The sequence below is a fragment of the Pelodiscus sinensis genome, chromosome 31, assembly GCF_049634645.1.
Source record: "Pelodiscus sinensis isolate JC-2024 chromosome 31, ASM4963464v1, whole genome shotgun sequence".
NCBI lineage: Eukaryota > Metazoa > Chordata > Testudines > Trionychidae > Pelodiscus > Pelodiscus sinensis.
Window position 1 is genome coordinate 4,098,017 of NC_134741.1, and position 21,596 is coordinate 4,119,612.

Consider the following 21,596-nt stretch of genomic DNA (forward strand, 5'->3'; position numbering starts at 1 on the left):
AAATCCAATCTGCAGTGGTATAAGAAAACATCCAAGCACTTAAATAACGTCCAAGTGCTTGGTCTTCCTCTTGCTTATAATGTTCTGCTTTCTGTTAAAAGCATTTTTGGAAAAAAGCATCTAGATTGGCACGGATGCTTTTCCACAAAAGCACTTTTTACAGAAAAGCGTCCGTGCCAATCTGGACATGCCTTTGCGCAAAAAAGCCCTGATCGCCATTTTAGCCATCGGGGCTTTTTTGTGCAAAACAGTACTGTGCTGTCTATACTGGCCGTTTTGCGCAAATGATTTTCGCAAGAGGGCTTTTGCCCGAACGGGAGCAGCATAGTATTTCTGCAAGTACACCGACAATCTTACATGAGATAGTCAGTGTTCTTGCGGAAATTCAAGCGGCCAGTGTAGACAGCTGGCAAGTTTTTCCGGAAAAGTGGCTGATTTTCCGGAAAAACTGGCCAGTCTAGACAAAGCCCCTAGTGTAGATGTAGCCTCTGTGAGTTACCCACAGTGAGGCTGTTAGTGTCGGCATCTAACTAATTGTATCATTAGGCCATGTCTTCACTCAGGTGGAGATCGCTGCTGCAATCCATCTTCCAGAACTTGATTTAGCAAGTCTAGCTAAGCCTCGCTAAACCAAAGCCCTAGGGCACCTCCTGCTCTTTGCTACTATCCTACTCCCACTGTGAGGGTACCACCAAGCTCAACTGAAGATAAAGCCAACTCCAGATACAAGTTGAAGAATGGTGGGAAGAAAAAACCCATTGACCTGGCAACAAGGCACCACAGGGAGTTGAACCCAGGAGCTCTATTTACAAGGAAAGTGCTTTAGCCAACTAACCCATGGTGCCTGCCTTGAAAAGGGCTTTAAAACTGTTCAACTTTATCGTGCCAGACACCCCCTTCCCATTCCAAAGTGCAGCCGTTCCCCATTTCCCTCCAGCTCTTGCCGTGACTCAAGGCTTGCTCAGCCCAAGATATTTGATTGGCAGCTGGTATGCAAAACCTTTTTTCAATTGTAGCACCAGGCCCCAAAGGGACAGACCCAAGGCAGCTGCCTGGTCCTAAGGCCGGGCCTGCAGCCAGGGGGAGGGAGAAGAATCTCTCCTTTCAGCTGGAGTTAAATCAGCAACCTAAGGACACTTGCTGAGCACCCGCTACAGGCCTCTGCTCTGCCAGCTGAGCTATGGAAGGGTGCCTGGGGCAGGCTGATTTGCCCAGGTGGGGCTTTTTGATGAGTGCCAGGGCAAGATCCCCCCGAAGGGGACAGCATCCCAGGGGAGGGGCAGGAGAACCCAGCAGCACAGGGTGTCACGGGTACTTCACGCACAGAAAGACCCTTGAGTGAAACCAGGCAGAAACGCTGCATCTCACTCCCTGCAGCTCCCCTTGCTGCCCTGGCATGCGCTGCCCCTTCTCCCACCGGCCTGGGCCTGGCATCCCTCCCCCGCCCAGCACCACAGAAAGCCCCTTGGCGTGAGCCTGGGCAAGATACAGGCCTCAGGCCTGTCTCCTCTGAGGGGCTTGTGCCTCGGCCTCCTCTGCCCTTGGTGCCGGCTCTCACGGCTGCCCCCTGAGCGCTGCTGGCCAAAGGAGGCAGCAAGGCAGGAGAGGGGAGGAGCAAGTCCCACTGAGGCTGACAGCTCAGGCTTAAGCCTCCAGCCCCAGCACAAAACCTTCAGTCGGGCCCGTGTGGTTCCCTCCTGCCCTCACACACGCTCACAGGGGGAAACGTGTCCCATGTTCCATCCCCGAGCCTGGCCTGGGTAACGGGATCAGCCCTCCAGCAGCCCACAGGGCCCCACTGACACGCCCCTTCTTGCACAACAAAAACCCTCGTGCACAATTCTGCTATGATGATTGTTTTCAGGAATAGAGGCATTGCACAAGAGGGGTTTTCTTGCACAAGAAGGGGCAGTGTAGACAGCTCCCTCTGGAGCAAGAGCATCTTCTGCAAAAATGGCGGCTTATTAGGTATGCAAATGAGGCTCCATGATATTCCACACTTAGGCTCATTTGCATATTTCTCGCGCAAGAAGCTGGGAGCATAGACATAGCCTAGGTGAATGTGGTGGGTGTATTTTCCCCACCAGGCCTTTGTCCCTTGGAATCCCTTGGGACGTTGGGTTTTGTCTTGTTTGGTTTCCCTTTTCCCTGCTTCCCTCCTCACTATGGGGGAGGGGGAGGCTCTTTCACCCTTTCAGTGGGAAGCCCTGGCACAGAGATGGGACGGGCAGATACTAGGAGATCGAGCCCCTGGGGTATTTGGGGAGAGAACTTGCACACGTCTGCCCTTTCACCCATAGCCAAGATGGCTGAGTGGTTAAAATGTTTGACTTATGCTCAAATGGATGTTTGTCTGTGTGGGTTCCCACCCTGCTCTTGGTAGCTTCTTCTTTTGGAGAGACATCGATCTGGATGGTGCTTTGTTCTGCTGTGAGGCAGGGGGCTGGACTTCATCTCTGAAGGTCACTTTGGCTATGTCAGCAGTGGCAGCATCTTGTGCCAGAACACATCCACCCTGCCATGTGCTAGATATGCTTTTGCTCAAGAGCATCCATGGCAGTGTGGACACTCCCTTATGCAAGAAGCCCTTTCTTACCATGCTTTACTGTAAAACTTCTTGCACAAGAGCGAGTGGGCAGTGTGGCCCTTCTTGCACAATAGCCCACCAGTGTAGACACAGCCCACCAGTGTAGACACAGCCTTCCAGTTCTAGTCCCAGTTCTGATTGGCTGAGCAGGGGCCAGTCACAGGGAGGAGACTCAGGACTTTGTTATTCTCCTTAAGTCCCAGCAAATGAGCCAGAACCAATCGACTGCTCGGGGAATTGTTCTGTTTCTTGCCAGTGGTTGTCTCTGAGCAGCTCCTGAGTCTCTCTGTGTCCTGATGTTTCTAAAGTACTGGCTGTAGCTCCTTTGAGACACTTAATTTGGATCAGTCAGGGTCTGTTCTGAGGGTGAGCTTCAGCATCAGGGCTTCTGGGTCCTGTTCTTCAATCCCCACCCCACTCAGCCGCCCACCCCCAGCCTCTTCCAGCACAGCCTGCTCCCTCCCCACAGGGCTTCTACAGGGGCCTCTGTCCCAGAGGGAATGGGGAGCCCCTGCCCCAGGCACCCACCCACCCACCCACCCTGCTGCTGCTCCCACCAGAGCAGAGGATTCACCAAGCACAAGTAAGTACCTCTGTTCTCCCTGACGTTGGCTGTTGGTTCCCCTCCTATTTAGCTGCCTGGCCCCAGGTAAGGACACATGAGACCTTTCTTCCCACCCAGCCCCTGCCCTGCTCCCCCCCACCCTTTCTCCAGGGCTTGCTTTGACACCCTCTGTCACGTTGCTGAATTGGAGGGAAGCAGCCAGATCGCTGCTGCACCCCTGGGTGGGGGTGTTGGCCCCAGAAATTGGTATGGGGGGATTGAATGGGGATTGAATTGTTTGTTGATCTTATGTACGCTATTTATGTGAATGTATAATGTCTATGTGTGTAGGTAGGAATCTGTAATATGTGTGGAAGCTGAATATTTCTGTGAATGTGTTTGAGCATTGCTATGGACAGGCTGGGTAGCAAAGCCCTGTGGAACAATGGCCCTTGATGGCCCAAAGACACACCTAAAGCAGGAGGGCGGAGACCCAAGGGCTGCCAGCAGAGAGAGGCCAGGAAGGAGATAAATAGGCCAGATGGTCGAGGCCATTTTGGTTCTCAGCTCAGCACTTGATCCCAGAGGCAGCACTGCAGGGATTGAAGAGCCCGGAAGACCTGGGAACCCATCCTGATCGTAGGATGTGCAATAAGGACTTTTAACCAGCAGCTGCAACATCTCTGCTAGAGCCTGCATCGAGAACTGGGAGATTCGGTGCATGTAACGTACTGTACTTTAATAACCTTACTCTCAAGCTTTTCTTTCTTGTAATAATAAACCTTTAGATATAGATTCTAAAGGATTGGCCCGGCGTGATTTGTGGTAAGGTCCAGAGGGTAAATTGACCAGGGATCTGTGGCTGGTTTCTTGGAACCGGACAGAACTTGTTCGGGGTAGGTGGGATTGGGTGCTAGGACCCCCCACCTGTGTATAGGCCCAGGGCCATCTGGGGCACGGATATTGCTGGGGTGTCGGAGGGGTTTTGCTCGGGAGGCTTCAGGCAGGCTGCTGAAGCGCTCTGTGAGACTGGTTTGTGGCCTGTTTGGAGAGGTCGCCAATCAGGGGGACTGTAAAGAGCCCCGGATTTGAGCAATTCGCCCTGAGCGGACGCCCTAAGCTGTGCCCAGACGCGGCCCAGTAAGTACCTCTGTTCTCCCTGACGTTGGCTGTTGGTTCCCCTCCTATTTAGCTGCCTGGCCCCAGGTAAGGACACATGAGACCTTTCTTCCCACCCAGCTCCTGCCCTGCTCCCCCCCACCCTTTCTCCAGGGCTTGCTTTGACACCCTCCCTTGTTCTTTCTCCTTCATCCATGTTCCTTCTGGACATGCACATGCACAGCACTCCTTTGTGCTTCTCAAGCCAGGACCTGCACGGAGGAGCCAGTCCTTGGAGCTCAGCTTGCACAGCATCTGCTAGTTTCCCACCACATGTCACCTGAGTGTTAGGAAAATGGTGGGCCTATAAGGAGCCCAAGGCAAGAAAGGTATGGAGGAACTGAACTTCTCCCGACACCCCCCCTTATTTCCCCTAATAGCTGCTTCTGATAAGATAAAAGATAAAAGTGTGGTCTAGCTTGTACATTCCTGCCTGGCGGGAAGCCATAAATTAATATCGTCAGAATTGTTGAGTCAAAGGCTCAGGTCATGTCACTGCCCAAAACAGCACAAGAAAAGAGAAGTCAGGCAGATGCATCCTGTTTTTATGGTGAGACAAGATATGAAAAATGATTACGCTAGTGGTTCTGCGCAGACTGGCTTGCTTATTTCAGGATATAAAAATACGCTGTATGCTTAACCCAGTGTGCCTCTCCTTCTGGCATGAGTCGAGGGGAGCACCCGCTCAGCTGACCGACAAATAAAGGGCTTGGTGTTTATCCTTTTGTCTTCTGTGCCTCCTTGGGGTAAGTGAGTAGCTCCAGGGGGAAACGAGCCCGTTTGGCTAACATGAGAAGAGGAGACTTGTTCTCCTTCCTTCTTACCTTACGTCTCTGTTTCCTTCAAAGGTCTCCGTTGCCTCGGGACCCGCCTCCTCAGGGCGCTGCCCCTCTGCCACTGGGCTGGGAGTGGGAGACTCCACAGTCTCTGCACTTGGGTGAGAAGTCTCATGGGGACTCGTCTGTTGATGGCGTTAGTCAGCCCGATGGCCAGCTGGATCCATTCCGTAGTGCTGCCCGAGAGGGAGCTTTACAAGTGCCCAGTGTCCATTGGTATTTTCTGGGGCTCTGTGTAGGGGTTGGGCTTCGCCATCTTTTCCACAGGAAATGCCTCTTCTTTGGAACAGCAGCTCCCAGGAGTTCACGGAACTTCTTCTCAGCTTGGGAAAGGGACGACTAAAGGGTGATGGGACAGAGTTTTATGTAATGATGACAAGGGCGCAGAAAGCAAATAAGAATTTTTTTTCTCGTACTCAAGATCCTGGGTGAGAGAATGAAACTGGTAAGTAACCAAATTAAAAGTAAACCAAAAGGAAGCATTTTTGCACCCAGTGGAACTTCTTGCCAGGAGATGTTGTGAAGGTGAAATCTACAAGAAGGTCCAAAACAGAACTGGATAATTGAATACAGGAAAGGTCAATCAATGCCATTTAACCAGAATGGACAGGATAGGTGTCCCTAGCTGGTGTATTCTAGAAGCAAGGAATGGGCGACAGGAGGGATCACTTAACAATTGTCTGTCCTGAGGATTCCCACTGGGCAATGAAATTGGCTGCTGTCATGATGATCATAATGGTCCCTTCTGACCTTAAAGGCTATGAGTCTATGAGACAGGATCCTTGGGCAACTGGCATGGCCCAGTCTGGCTATTCTGATGTTCTGTTTGGTTTCTGTTCTTGTCAATGGAAAATTGACCCGTGTCCTGAAGGGGACAGAAAGTGGCCTTTGAAAGGCTAGTGTAGGTAAGGAAAGAGGCTTATTCATATGTCCTTGCTGGTCTAGTGGCTAGGATTCAGCACTTCCATTATTGAGATTGGTTTCAATTCCCAGTCAGAGAAACCAGTCTTGGTTTCACATGATAATGGACCATGCATTCATCTTACCTCATTGCTACAGCAGCTGTGGCCCAAGAAGTTAACTGAGGGCCCCTCTCCATCACTGCCAAGACAGCACCTGCCATTTTCACAAGCTCTTCAGAAGGGTCAAAGCTGGGTGACTCAAACTGCTCCTCCCCTCTCCCATGTGGGTAGCCCTGCAGGAAGCTCTGTGGCACACACAGCACTAGCCCAGTGCACAGTCAGGTCTGCACAAGATCTGTTTGTTCCCTTTGGTTGTTGAAGGAGACAACACAGAACTGGCTCCAGCCCCCACTAAGTAACCTGGGGAAATGACCCACTGGGCCCCTTGGAGAGGCAACAATTCCCCACTGGCCAGGGCAGAGCCTCCTTCTCACACAGTCATGGAACCTTCTCCCCCTGGTCCTGCCTCCCCCTTCACTCAGCTCTCACTGCTCGGTGCTGCCAGGGAGGGGCCTCACTGCGAGAGCCTGGGCAGGTTCCTGCCACAGAGACACGTCCCAGAGCAGGACGGATGCTCAGACCGACACTGAGTGTTGCTCAGCGCTGGGGTGAGACAGGGAAGGACAAAAGGTTCTAACGGCACCTGTAGCCTTTCAGAACAGCCCCCGGCCCCACCCCCATGTACCAGCCCCTCGCTGGTCTCCACTGTGCACTATCTGGACTCAGGCCTCCCTGGTGCCAGCCTAAGGGCTCTGGAGAAGACATGGCAGCTCCATGGTTAGAGTCCTTAGCCCCTTGCTGGGCTCATTAAGCAGCTGTGGGGCTGGGCTGTTGCACAGCTTAAAGCAGGGATGGGCAAGAACTGGGAACCGCTCCCAGGGCTGCATGTTTCCAAGCTATTAACGAAGGAGGTGGGGGTCTGGGATTCAGGTTGGGTGCAGACAGGAGCTTGGGGCAAAGGACTGGGGTACAGTATCTGGGAGGGGTGAGGGTTCAGAAGGGTGGGGGGGCAGAGGGTTTGGTTTACGTGGGGTCCCAGTGGGTTGAGGGAAGGGAGGGGCTGGGGTGCCAGAGGCAGGCTCTGGCTGGGAGACTTACCTGGCTCACTCCCGGCCAGCAGCCCAGCACCTTGCTCAGGCAGCTACTTCCCTGCCCCCCCACAGGCTGCAGGGGCCATGTGGGTTGGTGAATAGGAGCCTGAGTGGAGGGGGGATGGTGCTTCACATGGCCAGAAACCAGCCAATGGGATTGTGCCAGGAGCAGGGACACTAACAGCTTCACTCAGCTCTCAGGGTTCATCTACACAGTGCGCTTGTTTTGCAACAGCTTGTTTCAAAGTAGCACATCCACACGGCAGGGAAGCCTCGACTTAGAGCCCCAGGAGGCACTGGGCAGTGATTACTTTGACTGGCCCTGGGGAGGAGCTATTTCGAAATAGCTGCAGTGGAGCATCCACACTCCGGCTATTGCAAAATAGCTATTTTGGAAGAGGCGTTATCCCTCGGGCAATGGGGTTTACAGATTTGGAGCTAAGCCATGGCTGGCTTTTGAGGTGAGTGAGTAGGAAGAGGGAGGGGCCACTGCAGGCACTTGGCCCTCAGCTTGCAAAAAAAAAAAAAAAAACCTTGTCCAAGAAGCCCCTATGGGGCGAGGAATAACTCTTCTGGAATAGGCCCTGTTTTCCGACGCTGTACTGTAAATTTTCTTGCACAAGAACATGCGTGCAGTGTAGACGCTCTGTAAGCTTTTGTGCAAGAAGCCTGCAGTATAGCCATAGCCCTGGAGAGGGATTGCAGCAGAAATCTCCCCCTGAGTGAAGACATGGCCTAATGGTGCAATTAGTTATACTCTGACACCAACAGCCCCACTGCTGGTAACCCATAGAGACCCTTGTTGCCTTAGGAAGGGGTGTAGCCAAAACACAGGTCCCGCTGTGAGCAGGGTTTGAACCTGCACAGGGAAACCCTATTGGATTTTTAGTCCAACAGCTTAACCACTCAGCTATCACAGCTGCAGGTGATAGTAAGCCAGAGAAACTGGTAAATAATTCCAGTGTGCAGGCCTAACATCACCTGCCACAGAATTCACACAGCAAACCATTTCAACAACTGTGCAGAGGAGTCCTGGCTGTTCTGGTCTTAGGCTCCCTTGGAGGTGAGTTCTGCTTCAAGGTCTTTCCTCCTCCTTCTTGGTCTTCCTTTCCCTTTTCCTTCCTTTTCGCTTCTCCCCCTTTTCTTCTTCTTGCTGGTCTCCTTCTTGGACCCCAGTTTATATGGAGAAACTCAATACTGCTTAGTTCTACCTTAACCAATTATTTTAGTATAATTTCACTAACCAATCAGAACATACTGTATCAGAATTACCTAGCCAATCAAACCCCACCGCCTTAGTTGATTTACACCTAGCAAAATCAATTATACAGCAGACAAAAAACAGGACTGTATAGCACTTTAAAGACTAACAAGATGGTTTATTAGATGATGAGCTTTCGTGGGCCAGACCCACTTCCTCAGATCAACTAGTGGAAGAAAATAGTCTCAACCATATATACCAAAGGATACAATTAAAAACAATGAACACATATGAAAAGGACAAATCAAATTTCAGAACAGAAGGGGGATGGAGGTGGGGGGAAGGGAGGGAGGTAAACGTCTGTGAGCTAATGATATTAGAGGTGATAATTGGTGAAGCTATCTTTGTAATGAGTAAGATAATTAGCGTCTTTATTCAAATTTGCATGTAAAGTGTCAAATTTAAGCATGAATGACAGTTCAGAGGATTCTCTTTCAAGAGCAGTCTTAAAAGGTCTTTGAAGCAGGATGCACGTAATCAAGTCGTCAAGACAATGTCCTTTCTGGTTGAAATGGCAAGAAACTGTTTTTTCTTTGTGATCCTGTCTGATATCTGTTTTGTGGGCATTGATCCTTTGGCGAAGTGTCTGAGATGTTTGTCCAATGTACATAGCAGGCGGACACTTTCAGCACATGAGAGCATAAATTATATTGCTGGATGCGCAGGAATATGTGTTCTTGATCTTATAACTCACTTGGTTAGGTCCAATAATGGTATCAGCAGAGTGAATTTGTGGACAAAGCTGGCAACAAGGTTTGTTGCAAGGGAAGGTACCAGGGTTGGTATTAGTGTGGTATGTCCTGTGGTTGTTGGTAAGAATCATCTTGAGGTTAGGTGGTTGTCTATAGGAGACTATGGGTCTGTCTCCCAGAGCCTCTTGGAGTTTAGTATCCTGTTCCAGTATAGGCTGTAGTTTATTGATAATCTGTTGGACAGGTTTAAGTTGGGGGCTGTAGGTGATGACAAGTGGTGTTCTATTGTTGGTTTTCTTGGGTCTGTCTTGAAGTAGATGGTTTCTAGGTATTCGTCTGGCTCTTTCAATTTGCTTTTTTATTTCTCTGGGTGGGTAGTTGAGGTTTATAAATGCTTGGTAGAGATCCTGAAGTTTCTGGACTCTGTCAGTGGGATTAGAGCAGATGCAGTTGTATTGAAGGGCTTGGCTATAGATGATGGATCGTATGGTGTGTTCTGAATGGGAGCTGGAAGCATGTAGGTAACTGTATGAGTCAGTGGGTTTTCTGTAGAGAATGGTGTCTAATTTTCCACTGTTGATTTGTACTGTGGTGTCCAGAAAATGGATCTCTCGTGTAGAATGGTCCAGGCTGAGATTGATGGTGGGGTGTAGGTTGTTGAAATCTCTGTTGAATGTCTCCAGTGTTTCTTGGCCATGCGTCCAGGTCATAAAGATGTCATCGATGTAGCATAAGTAGAGACGGGCTAAAAGGGGACGGGAGTTGAGGAAACGTTGTTCTAGGTCAGCCATAAAGATATTAGCATACTGTGGGGCCATGCGTGTACCCATGGCTGTGCAACTGATCTGGAGGTATAAGTTGTTCTCAAACTGGAAATAATTGTGGGTGAGAACAAAGTTACATAGGTCTGCTATCAGGTTGGCAGTGATGTCCTCTGGGATAGTGTTTCTAATTGCTTGTAATCCGTCTTCTTGTGGGATGTTGGTGTATAGAGCTTCTACATCCATGGTGGTAAGGATGGTGTTATTGGGGAGGTTATCGATGTTTTGTAGTTTCCTTAGGAAGTCAGTAGTGTCTCGGAGATAGCTGGGGGTGCTGGTTGCCTAGGGTTTGAGAAGAGAGTCTACATAGCTGGATAGACCAGTAGTGAGAGTGCCAATACCAGAGATGATGGGACATCCAGGGTGACCAGGTTTATGGATCTTGGGAAGCAGATAGAATAATCCTGGTCGGGGGTCAGAAGGTGTTTCTGTGTGGATTTGTTCCCGAGTAGCTGTGGGGAGGCTTTTAAGGAGACAGTGTAATTTCTTTTGGTATTCTGAGGTGGGATCAGAAGAGAGAGGTTTGTAAAATGTGGTGTTGGAGAGTTGTCTGGTTGCCTCCTGGTTATAGTCGGCCTTATTCATAATGACCACAGCACCCCCTTTGTCAGCTGGTTTGATTATAATGTCCAGGTTGTTTTTGAGACTCTGTATGGCATGGTGTTCAGCAAGGCTGAGATTGTGTGTCGCTTGTTGTCGTTTGCGAATAATGTCAGTTTTGAGTTGTTGCGGAAGCTTTGTATATAGAAATACAGATTGTAATTCCGACCATCAGGGGGAGTCCATATAGAATTATTTTTCCTTTGGTGTTGATGGGGGGATCTGGTAGGTCAGATTGATGTTCATTGGTGGTTTGGAAATATTCTCGGCGGCGGAGGCGGTGAAAAAAAGCCTCAAGGTCGCCACAAAATTGTATCTAGTTTGTGAGGGATGTGGGACAGAAAGAGAGACCCCAGGACAAGACAGAACTCAGGAAGATTGAAGCAGTTGCCAAACTAGCTCAGTTGGGAGAATGTTAGACTGAAGATCTAAAGGTCCCTGGTTCAATCCCAGGCTTTGGCAGAAGCTTTAGTCAATTATGGTGTTCCTCCATCTCTGGCAAGCACACGTCTACAGGTAAAGCTCAAAAGCTGTACCAAGAGGCCAGGAATGATGTCATAATGATTATAGATAGAAATGTAGCTGTGTTAGTCTAGTGTAGCTGAAACACAGTCCTGTGTTTTGTTTCATAAAGATGATGATATTTCAGGGTTAGAAACAGGAGAGGGGATTTCATGCCACCTCAGAGATTGTTGCTACAGTAGAACAGGGCTCTTGGCTTCAGCTGCTCCCAGCCTTGCTTCTGTTTTTAATTCCAAGTTCCCAGGAAGGAACATTAACAGAGCCTGCCTCGGACTAAATCTGAGGCTTCCCCATAGTGAGGACACACTATTTCTATTTTCTTAGACTGGAAGTTATTAAGTTGATTTAAGCAATTTCAAAATAGTTTCCAAGTATACACATGCCCTTATAGTCCTGGTCTTCTCAACATCCTCTGGCAAGGAGTTCCACAGGTTGACTGTGCTTTGTGTGAAGAAATACTTCCTTTTGTTTGTTTTCGACCTGCTAATATCATGGTGCATCCTTAGTTCTTCTATTATGGGAACAAGAAAAATACCTTTGCTTATTTACAGTCTCAACAACAGCCATGATTTATAGACCTCTATTTTATTTCCACTTTGTCTCCATCTTTCTAAGATGAAAAGTCCCAATCTCTCCTCATGTGGCAGCTGATCCAAACTTTTCATCATTTTTGTTGTGCTTTTCTGAAGTTTCCAATGCCAAGGTATGGGGTTTTTTTTCAGGGGCGGGGGTGGGGAGGTAGGGGATAAGGCAACCACATTTCCAGCCAGTGATCAAGTTGTGGGCACAGCGTGGATTTATAGAGATGTAATTTGATAGTCACTGTCTTATTGTCAAGGCCTTTTAAAATAATTTCTAACATCCCATTTGTGGCTATACGTGGAGTGGATGTTTTCAGAGATCTCTCCAGCTGTGACTTGTTGTAGGCAGATTTGTTTCCATTTAGTATGTGTGTTACTAATTGTTTATACTAATTATAGGGATTAATTGCCAGACTCAGAGCTCACAGCAATTTTCCATGAAAAGGTGTTTTCCCCTCCCCATCATGGTGTTGGAAAAAGAGTTAGTAACAGAATAGTTATCCAAGTTTAAGCACTTTTGTAGCTTTCTGTAGTGTAGTGGTTATGATGTTTGCCTAACATACAAAGGGTTGCTGGTTCACAACCAGGCAAAAACAGAGAGTCTGCTTTCATTGCAGCTCCCCTGGGCACCCAGGAATGTGTATCTCCTGCTGTCCAGTCTGTGCCTAGGAAGTAAGGTATGGGGCCAGCTCTTCCTGCTGCCTCCTTGCACAACTGGCCCAAGGCAGGAATGGGACTCAGTGGTTGAGGAAAGCCCTGTACCCCTTGTTCTTGCCAAATCCTGTGGGGATGCAGAGTCCTGTGCCTGTCTCAGGGCATCCCAGGGATGCTCCTTGCAGCCCAGGAGAAGAAGAGGGCTCTGGGTGGAAGGAAAACAAGCAAAGCTGGTCCCAGCAGGCATGAGCTGGGGCTCCAGCTGAGGAAGTGGTGCTGGGTGTAGGTCACATGGTATAAGAAGCAAGCAGGCCTTGGGCCCAGGAGTCTTGCAAGCTGTCTGTGTCTAGACTGGCATGAATTTCCGGGAAATGCTTAAAATAGTTATCGTTATAAGTATTTCCAGAAAAAGAGCGTCTACATTGGCAGGCTGCTTTTCCGGAAAAACCCTTTTTCCGGAAAAGCATCTGTGGCCAATGTAGATGCGCTTTTCCGGAAAAGACTACTGGGCTGTCGACTACTGGGCTGTCTACACTGGCCCTTTTCCAGAACAGTGTTCCGGAATAAGGACTTATGCCCGAGCGGGAGCAAAATAGTTTTTCCAGAATAGTGGCTGATTTTGTACTGTAGAGCATCGTTGCTTTTCCGGAAATTCAAGGGCCAGTGTAGACAGCTCGCAGCTTATTCCGGAAAAGCGGCTGATTTTCCGGAATAAGTGGCCCAGTGTAGACACAGCCGCTGAGTTCAAATCCCAGTAGAACCTGCCACAGTTTGGCTGCAAAACGCTCCCACTGCTTTGCCTTCTTTCCACTTAGGTTCATGAGAGACCATTTCTTACCTCACGCTGGGTGTCTGATGCTCAGTGGGTGGCTGGGATGTGCTGGGACTGGGACCCTGGGCTTGCAGGATGCTGAGGTTTCATGTTTCTTGCTGCTGCCCCTGATGGCCTCTTGGTTGGTCCCAGTAGGTGCCAGGCTCTGCCTCTTGCCCCCGTGGTGCTCAAGGAAATGCGCATCAGGCCAGGCTGACTGGCTAAGGGACAGCAGGAGCCCTGTCTAGGGCAGGGAGGGAGGGGAATTGTGTATGAGGGCGTTGCCCAGACAGGCAGCCCCGGGCTGGGAGGACAGAGCTGCCCCACATTGGTGAACTGAAGCACAAAAAGGAAGCTTACAAAAAGTGGAAACTTGGACAAATGACCAAGGAGGGGTTTAAATGTATAGCTCGAGAATGCCAGGGGGTTATCAGGAAGGCGAAAGCACAAATGGAATTGCGACTGGCTAAGGATGTGAAGGATAACAAGAAAGGTTTCTACAGGCATGTTAACAAGAAGAAGGTGATCAGAGAGGGTGTGCAGCCCCCTAATGGATGAAGGAGGTAACCTAGTGACAGATGATGTAGGAAAAGCTGAAGTACTCAATGCTTTCTTTGCCTCTGTATTCATGGACAAAGGCGGCTCCTGGACTTCTGTGCTAAGTGACGCAAGATGGGATGAAGATGGACAGCCCTTGGTGGGTAAAGAACAGGTTAGGAACTATTTAGAAAAGCTAAACGTACACAAATCCATGGGTCCGGACTTAATGCACCCAAGGGTACTGAGGAAGTTGGCAAATGTCATTGAGGAGCCTTTGGCTATTATCTTTGAAAAGTCGTGGAGATCGGGAGAAATCCCGGATGATTGGAAAAAGGCAAATGTAGTGCCCATCTTCAAAAAAGGGAAGAAGGATGATCCAGGGAACTATAGGCCGGTCAGTCTTACCTCGGTTCCTGGAAAAATCATGGAAGGGATTCTTAAGGAATCCATTTTGAGAAACTTGGATGAGAGTAATAGAAATATAGCCATGTTAGTCTGGGGTAGCTGAAGTGCTACATTGTCCTGCATTTTGGATGAGAGGAAAGTGATTAGGAATAGTCAGCATGGAATCACAAAGGGCAAGTCATGCCTGACCAATCTGATTAGCTTCTATGATGAGGTAAATGGCTCGGTGGACGTGGGAAAGTCAGTGGATGTTATATACCTTGACTTGAGCAAGGCTTTTGATACGGTCTCCCACAATATTCTTGCCAGCAAGTTAAGGGACTGTGGATTAGATAAATGGACGGTAAGGTGGATAGAAAGATGGCTAGAAGGCCGGGCCCAGTGGGTGGTGATCAATGGCTCGATGTCAGGATGGCAGTCAGTTTCTAGCGGAGTGCCCCAAGGTTCGGTTCTAGGACCAGTTTTGTTCACTATCTTTATTAATGATCTGGATGAGGGGATGGATTGCACCCTCAGCAAGTTTGCGGATGATACTAAGCTCGGGGGGGAGGTAGATACGCTCAAGGGCAGAGATAGGGTACAGAATGACTTAGACAAATTGGAGGATTGGGCCACAAGAAATCTGATGAGGTTCAACAAGGACAAGTGTAGAGTCCTGCTCTTGGGACGGAAGAATCCCAAGCATAGTTACAAGCTGGGGACCAACCAGTTAAGTAGTAGTTCTGCAGAAAAGGACCTGGGGGTTACAGTGGATGAGCAGCTAGATATGAGTCAACAGTTTGCCCTTGTAGCCAAGAAAGCGAATGGCATATTAGGTTGCATTAAGAGGAGCATTGCCAGCAGATCCAGAGATGTCATTATTCCCCTTTATTCGGCTTTGGTGAGGCCGCATCTGGAGTATTGTGTTCTGGGCCCCCCACTACAAAAAGGATGTGGACGCATTGGAGAGGGTCCAGCGGAGGGCAACCAAAATGATTAGGGAGCTGGAGCATATGACTTATGAGGAGAGGCTGAGGGACTTGGGTCTGTTTAGTCTGCAGAAGCAAAGAGTGAGGGGGGATTTGATAGCAGCCTTCAACTTCCTGAAGGGAGCTCCCAAGTGAAAGGCTGTTCTCAGTAGTGACAGATGGCAGAACAAGAAGCAATGGTCTCAAGTAGTGGTGGGAGAGGTCCAGGTTGGATATTAGGAAAAACTATTTCAGTAGGAGGGTGGTGAAGCACTGGAATGGGTTACTTTGGGAAGTAGTGTAGTCTCCATCCCTAGAGGTGTTTAAGTCTCGGCTTGACAAAGCCCTGGCCGGGTTAATTTAGTTGGAATTGGTCCTGCCTAGACTTGATGACCTTCTGAGGTCACTTCCAGTTCTATGATTCTATGACTAGACTTCTTCTTTCTAAAACTGTGGTGAAAATTTAGAGTGAATTGCTTACAGGCTGAGACTGTGAGTTAAAGAAGGGCATCACCAGGAATGGGGCTTGACCCCATGACCCTGAGTTTAAGAGTCTCATGCTGTACTAACTGAGCTAGCCAGACTGCATGCAAAAAGTTTCCTAATATCCCATCACAGCATAACAGCAGCCAAGTGTTCTCCACTGCCTGACTCAAGGCTCTTTCTTGCCCCTAATGGGGGGTTCTGGTCTGTGGAGAGGTTTGAACTCGAACCCCACTCCCAACACACCCACTTCTTTCCCCACAAGGAACGGACCCATTTCCATCTCTCCAGGGAAAGGAGAAGGGCTCTGGCCTGTTCTCTGCAAAATGCTCAGCCTGTTTCATTTTCTGCAGGAACGAGTGGGATCCATGCGCTCTGTTCCCCAGTGACAAGTGTGTGTCCTCTTCCCCCTTTCCACAGACACACACACTTCCACAGGCCAGCCCCTTTCCTGCTGCCCCAACTCTTATTCCCACAATGCACTTTGTGCAGGGGCCGTTGGTCTTTGTGCCAAGGTGCATGGCTGGGAGCCAGGACTCAGGACCCTTCCCCCAATCTGGCCTGCTCACACTGTCTGGCTACCTCCAGCACAGGCTGAGCTCAGAGGCCAGGTGGGTGACCTGCCGTGCAGCTGTGATGGCATCAGGCCCTTCCCGCCCGCCTGCTCCATCTGGAGATGGAGCTCCAGTGGCCTCAGACACCCAGCAAGAGGAACAAAACTCTCAGTGTTGAACCTCAGTGCATGGAAGCTGAAGCACCTGAACCTTCTTACAACCAGCAGGTCCCACTGAGATTTGAACTCAGATTACAGGACCCAGAGCGCTGCACCTTACACCATGGGACCTGTGGTAGGAAAGTAGAGTGGGCACCTCTGACTCTCAGTTCTCAGACTGGCCTCTGCTCTCCTGGCTCCCTCCAGCTGCTTCATCTCTCAGGACTCCCTGTCCTGCCCCAGCTCTGCTGCTTTCAGGGCAAATTCCTTGTTAGAGCCAGTCACACTCTGGGGGTCAGTGAGGGTCCCTCCCACCTGAGATGTGTGTTACACAAAAGCGTCATTTCCTGCTCCGTTCCCAACGCTGGATGCAAACACATGGTTGCTATGGGGGTGTAACAAGTGCCCCCTTAAAAAGCTCATCAATTGAAATGAAACTTTTACATCTTCAGGTGTGTCACACTTTGGATTTCTATTGAACAGGGATTCTTCAAATGACCACAAACCCCTAACGTGCTCTAGTGCCAATGCACATAAACCAGACAAACCCGTCCCTCAGCTGGAACCAATTCAAACCGGCTCTGTGTGTGTGTCTGGTTTCTGTTTCCATCCATTCAACAAGCTGTGATCTGATCTGGATGCCCATTGGCTCGTCCTTACTCTCCTTTGGCTGTGTCCTGCAGAAGAACAAGGACCACGTCCAGCGGGGAGGAATGGCCACAATCGATCTTACAGCGTTTGATTTAGCAAGTCCAACTAAGACTCACTAAATCAAACCCAGAGGCCACCCCCACCAGCTTCCAGCACTTCTGCTCTTTGCCCCCTTCGGCTTCCTGCTGTGGGGACATGGCCAACTCCAGCTACGTAGGGAGGGATGACAGGGAAAGCAGTCACATTGGACAGGCACCCCTGGGGGCTGCCTGCTTCGCCTCCCCCATACCCAGCAGCTGCTTGGCCAGCTTAGTCATGGGGCTGCTCTCTGGGACTTCTCTCCCAGCTCCTCTACCTGTTGCCATTGCCCATCCCAAGGGAGGGGGGACGAGAGTCACTCTCCATGGCTGCAGGAGCTGCAGAGGTTGCACTTGCAGGGTCTCTGGGCACTGACACCCCCAGGGAATCACAAGGGCACTTGGTGCTGGCTCACCTGTCCCAGCAATTGCAGTCAGAGCCCTGCCTTGCCAGTGCCAGGCACAGCAGCCTCTGCACCTGCTCCAGGCTTGTGGTTTCCTTCTTCCCAACACTCCTCCCCAACCAGCCTTTTCCTGAACCAGCAGTTCCATGGGTGGCCAGGGGTGGCCTCTCCTGTGTCCCAGAAGGAAATAGAAAAATGTGATCAAAATCTACAAGATGGTACCAGTGGGAGCTGAACCCAAGATTTCTTACTTGCACCACAGGTGTTGTAGCCAGCTAAGCCAGGAGGACCTAAAAAAATGTGAACTGCCACCGCACATGAAGCCCTCTCCACTGCCGGAGCCACTCCCTGTGCTCAGCAGCCGGCTGCTAGCATGTGCAGGCTGGGATGCTGTGTGCAGGCAGCCTGCACGTGCAGGATATGATGTAGTGCGCTGTGAGCGGAATGGCCCCATTCCCGCCTCCCTTCCCACGCTGATCCAGTGGTCGAAGGGGGCCTGTGGTTGCTGCTGACTGGGTAGGAGCTGGGCGGCAAGATGCTGGCAGCAAGAGATTCCAGCTGCTTGTTTCTCCTGGGTCTCAGTGCGCCATGTCGACCGCCAGCCACCTTGACCAAACCTCAAACCAGCTGGACTAGCCAGCCCACATCACAGTGAGTCGCTAGTGGACCTATCAGAGAAGAGCCCTCGGCAGCTGCAGAAATGTCTCTGCAACTGTCTGAGGCACCTTTCTTGAAAGGGCCACTTGTGACCCCCATTTCCATAGGGCTGGCTAGCTCTGTTGGTTATATTGTGGTGCTAATAACTCCAAAGTTGTGTGTTCAAGCCCCATGCTGGCCACAGGGGTGCTTGGTTTGGTAACTTCCCTTCCTTGTGTCACAGAGTCAGCTGTCCCTGTGGAGAAGGGTTGTTTGATTTATTGACTTGCTCTAATTCTGCCTCTTGCTATGGACAGGGAAGCAAAAACAAGGGGAAAGGCTGAGAGTTTTGCAGGACTCAGGCCAGAGAGCTGAGTTTATGCTCACAACTATTCTGGAGGCCACTGCAGGCCACCACCACTTGGGGGATGTTGGACTTGCCAAGGTCCAGCCAGAGGAGGGGCTGGGGTGCCAGAGGCAGGGTCTGGCTGGGAGACTCACCTGGCTGAGCTTGGCCAACAGCCCAGCACATTTCCCAGGCAGCTCCTTCCCTGCACAGGCTGCAGATGTCAGGTGCCTGGGGGAATAAGAGCCTGAGTGGAGGAGGGGGGAGGGCTTCATGCAGGCAGCTCCCATTGGCATTGGAAACAGGCCAGAGAAGCACAACAAAAATTATGAAAGTTTGAATCAGCTGCCATATGAGGAGAGGTTGGGACTTTTCACCTTAGAAAGTGGAGACAAAGTGGAGATAAGATAGAGGTCTATACATCATGGCTGTTGTTGAGACTGTAAATAAGGAAAGGGATTGTTCTTGTTCCCATAATAGAAGAACTAAGGGTGCACCATGATATTAGCAGCTTGAAAACAAACAAAAGGAAGAATTTCTTCACACAATGCACAGTCAACCTGTGGAACTCCTTGCCAGAGGATGTTGTGAAGACCAGGACTATAAGGGCATGTCTATACTTGAAAACTATTTTGAAATTGCTTAAATTGACTTAATAACTTCCAGTCTAAGAAAATAGAAACAGCATGTCCTCAGTATGGGGAAGCCTCACAATTAGTCCGAGGCAGGCTCTCTTAATGTTCCTTCCTGGGGGCATGGAATTAAAAACAGAGAAGCATGGCTGGGAGCAGCTGAAGCCAAGAGCCCTGTTCTACTGTGGCAACAATCTCTGAGGTGGCATGAAATCCCCTCTCCAGTTTCTAACCCTGAAATACCATCAGCTTTATGACATCATTCCTGGCCTCTTGGTTCAGCCTTTGAACTCTGACTGTAGATGTTTGCTTACCAGAGATGGAGAGATGCCAAAACAGACTAAGCCATATTGGCAAAGGCTTCCGTCAAAGCCCAGGACTGAACCGAGGACCTTTAGATCTTCCATCTAACACTCTCCCAACTGAGCTATTTCAGCAACTGCTGTAAGGATTCTGATGCTGTCTCTTCTCTCAGGCATGTTTTTCTCCACAGCAGTATACAAGAGAGATGCTGCTGCCAGTGGCCCTGAAAGGCAAGATGAGCTTTGCCTGCCCCCCCTCAGACTGACTTGCACTTGGCCCCACTCCTACCTCTCTTCCCGGGGTGTCCTAGTGGCTGAAAGGGACTGTAGCTGCCTATGTGGGGGGAAGAAGATGGGCAGGGGGCCGTGTTCCCTGTGATATTTTCCATCCATGGGTGGAGTGAGTTTCATAATGTGCACCACTAGTGAGGTCGTTTGCGCTTGTGTGGATGTGTGCTAATGTGGTACCCGCCAGTTACTCACAAACAGCTTAGCTAAATATAGTTTCATAATTGTATAGAAGAAAAAATACTGAAAAAAGGGATAATTAACAAGGTACATGACTTCATGTATTTAGTATGAAATCAACTACAAAGAACATTAACACTGCAACACATTCCGTAGCCATTCGGTATCTTACACGGATCTGTTCCTTTGAGGCATAAAACAAAATTGTCCATTTTCTTGATTTAGCAAATGAGCTATGAAGATTCATATCACTACATGAAATGAAATAGTTGTTACACTTTATGATGGAACTTAAATATTCTGTTATTTAATGGGCTCAGTTCGGAGTGCTGTTTGTGTACGTCTACATTTGCTTCCTACTTCGGACTAGGGATGCAAATGTAGGTGACTGAAATTGCTAATGAAGCGGGGATTTTAATGTCCCATGCTTCATTAGCAAGATCTCGCCCGGCCCACTAGATCAAATCACACCTGATTCAAACCATGAAGTGCGCATCGGGACGCGGTAGTTCGAATCAAAGCCCTCAGTTCAAACTAACGTTACGCCTCATTTTTTGTGTAAAAGGTGTTGTCCTGGACCATAAACCGAGCAGCCCTGTCCAGGGAGGGCACCATGGCTCCGCTGGCTAAAGCACCTGCCTTGTGAACAGGAGATCCTGGGGGCAACTCGCAGTGGTGCCTTGTTGTAGCCTTTGCTCACATTTTCCTAGGTCCATCTGGGACACAGAAGAGGCCTCCCCTGGCCGCCCATGGAGCTGCTGGTTCAGGAAAAAGCTGATTGGGGAGGAGTCAACCACAAGCTTGGAGTGGTTGCAGAGGCAACTGTGACTGGCAAGGCTGTGGGAGAGTTTGAACTCCCTGGATTTCATACTGGAGCTCTGCTTAAAGCTGCAGGATCTGACTCCAGAGGCTGCTCTTAAATGCAACAGAGTTTGAGCTGCTTGCAGCGCTGCCTTTGGGACAGGGAGTTTGTACTAGGAAGAGGCAGGGTGTGAGACTAAGAACAAGAGGCTGGGCATTCCCGTCATTGAAGGGTTGTTAGATCATCGTGAGAACATTGCCCGGTGCACCACTTAAAAGATGGGGCGGCAGGGAAGAGTAGGAATGAGACTGGCAGGGGCCTGAAGCAGCAGGGTTGGAGTGACCAGGCCAGCTGTGCCGGGGGCAGGAATGTCTCCGCCTGGTTCTCACAACTATTCTGGAGGACACTTGGGGGACGTTCGACTCGCCAAGGTCCAGCCAAGGAAGCAGACAGCAGAGCTGCCCTTTGAGGGTCCCGAAGTTGTCTCCACACCAATGCGGGCCCAGCTGAGCCTGCCTGGGAAACGTTCCTGGCTATAGGGCTGCCCTGTGTAGGGCTTCATCAGCCCAGGTAGCAAAGGGAGGCGCACCGCCCATGATGCACAGGGGCAGGGCCACGTGTCTGCCCTGAGAATTAGTGTAGCTGAGCATACACGTCAGGTACTTATCTCCCTTGTGGTCTAGTGGCTAGGATTCAGCACTTTCAGTGCTCTGGGGTGGGTTCAATTGCCAGTCAGAAAAACCAACCTCATCTGTATTAATGAAATCTGCCTGGTCTTTGCCCTTTTCCATCACAGGGAGGGCCAGTGGGCTGAGGGAAGGGAGGGGTTGGGGTGCCAGAGGCAGGCTCTGACTGGGAGTCACTCCCAACAGCCAAGCACATTTCTCAGGCAGCTCCTTCCCTGCGCAGGGGGTACAGGTCACACGCCTGGGTGAATAAGAGCTTGTGGGGACTGGCCAGGGCTTCAAGCAGGCAGCTCCCATTGGCCACAAACAAGCTGGGAGCAGGGACCAGGCCTGAAGCCTTTTCCTCTACAGCTGAGAGACACAAAGGGCCCAGCAGCCCCTTCTC

General features: G+C 50.1%; 1 protein-coding gene and 2 non-coding genes across 4 annotated transcripts in view; 1 reads left to right on the top strand and 2 right to left on the bottom strand.

Moving 5' to 3' along the window:
- Window positions 1-21,596, bottom strand: part of LOC142821626 (zinc finger protein RFP-like) — a 394,289-nt gene that overhangs the window by 340,893 nt on the left and 31,800 nt on the right. The window lies entirely within an intron of this gene.
- Window positions 8,017-8,098, bottom strand: TRNAF-AAA (transfer RNA phenylalanine (anticodon AAA)). Its single transcript has one exon. It is a non-coding gene; the product is annotated as a tRNA-Phe (tRNA).
- TRNAF-GAA (transfer RNA phenylalanine (anticodon GAA)) lies at window positions 10,942-11,014 on the top strand. The gene has a single exon. It is a non-coding gene; the product is annotated as a tRNA-Phe (tRNA).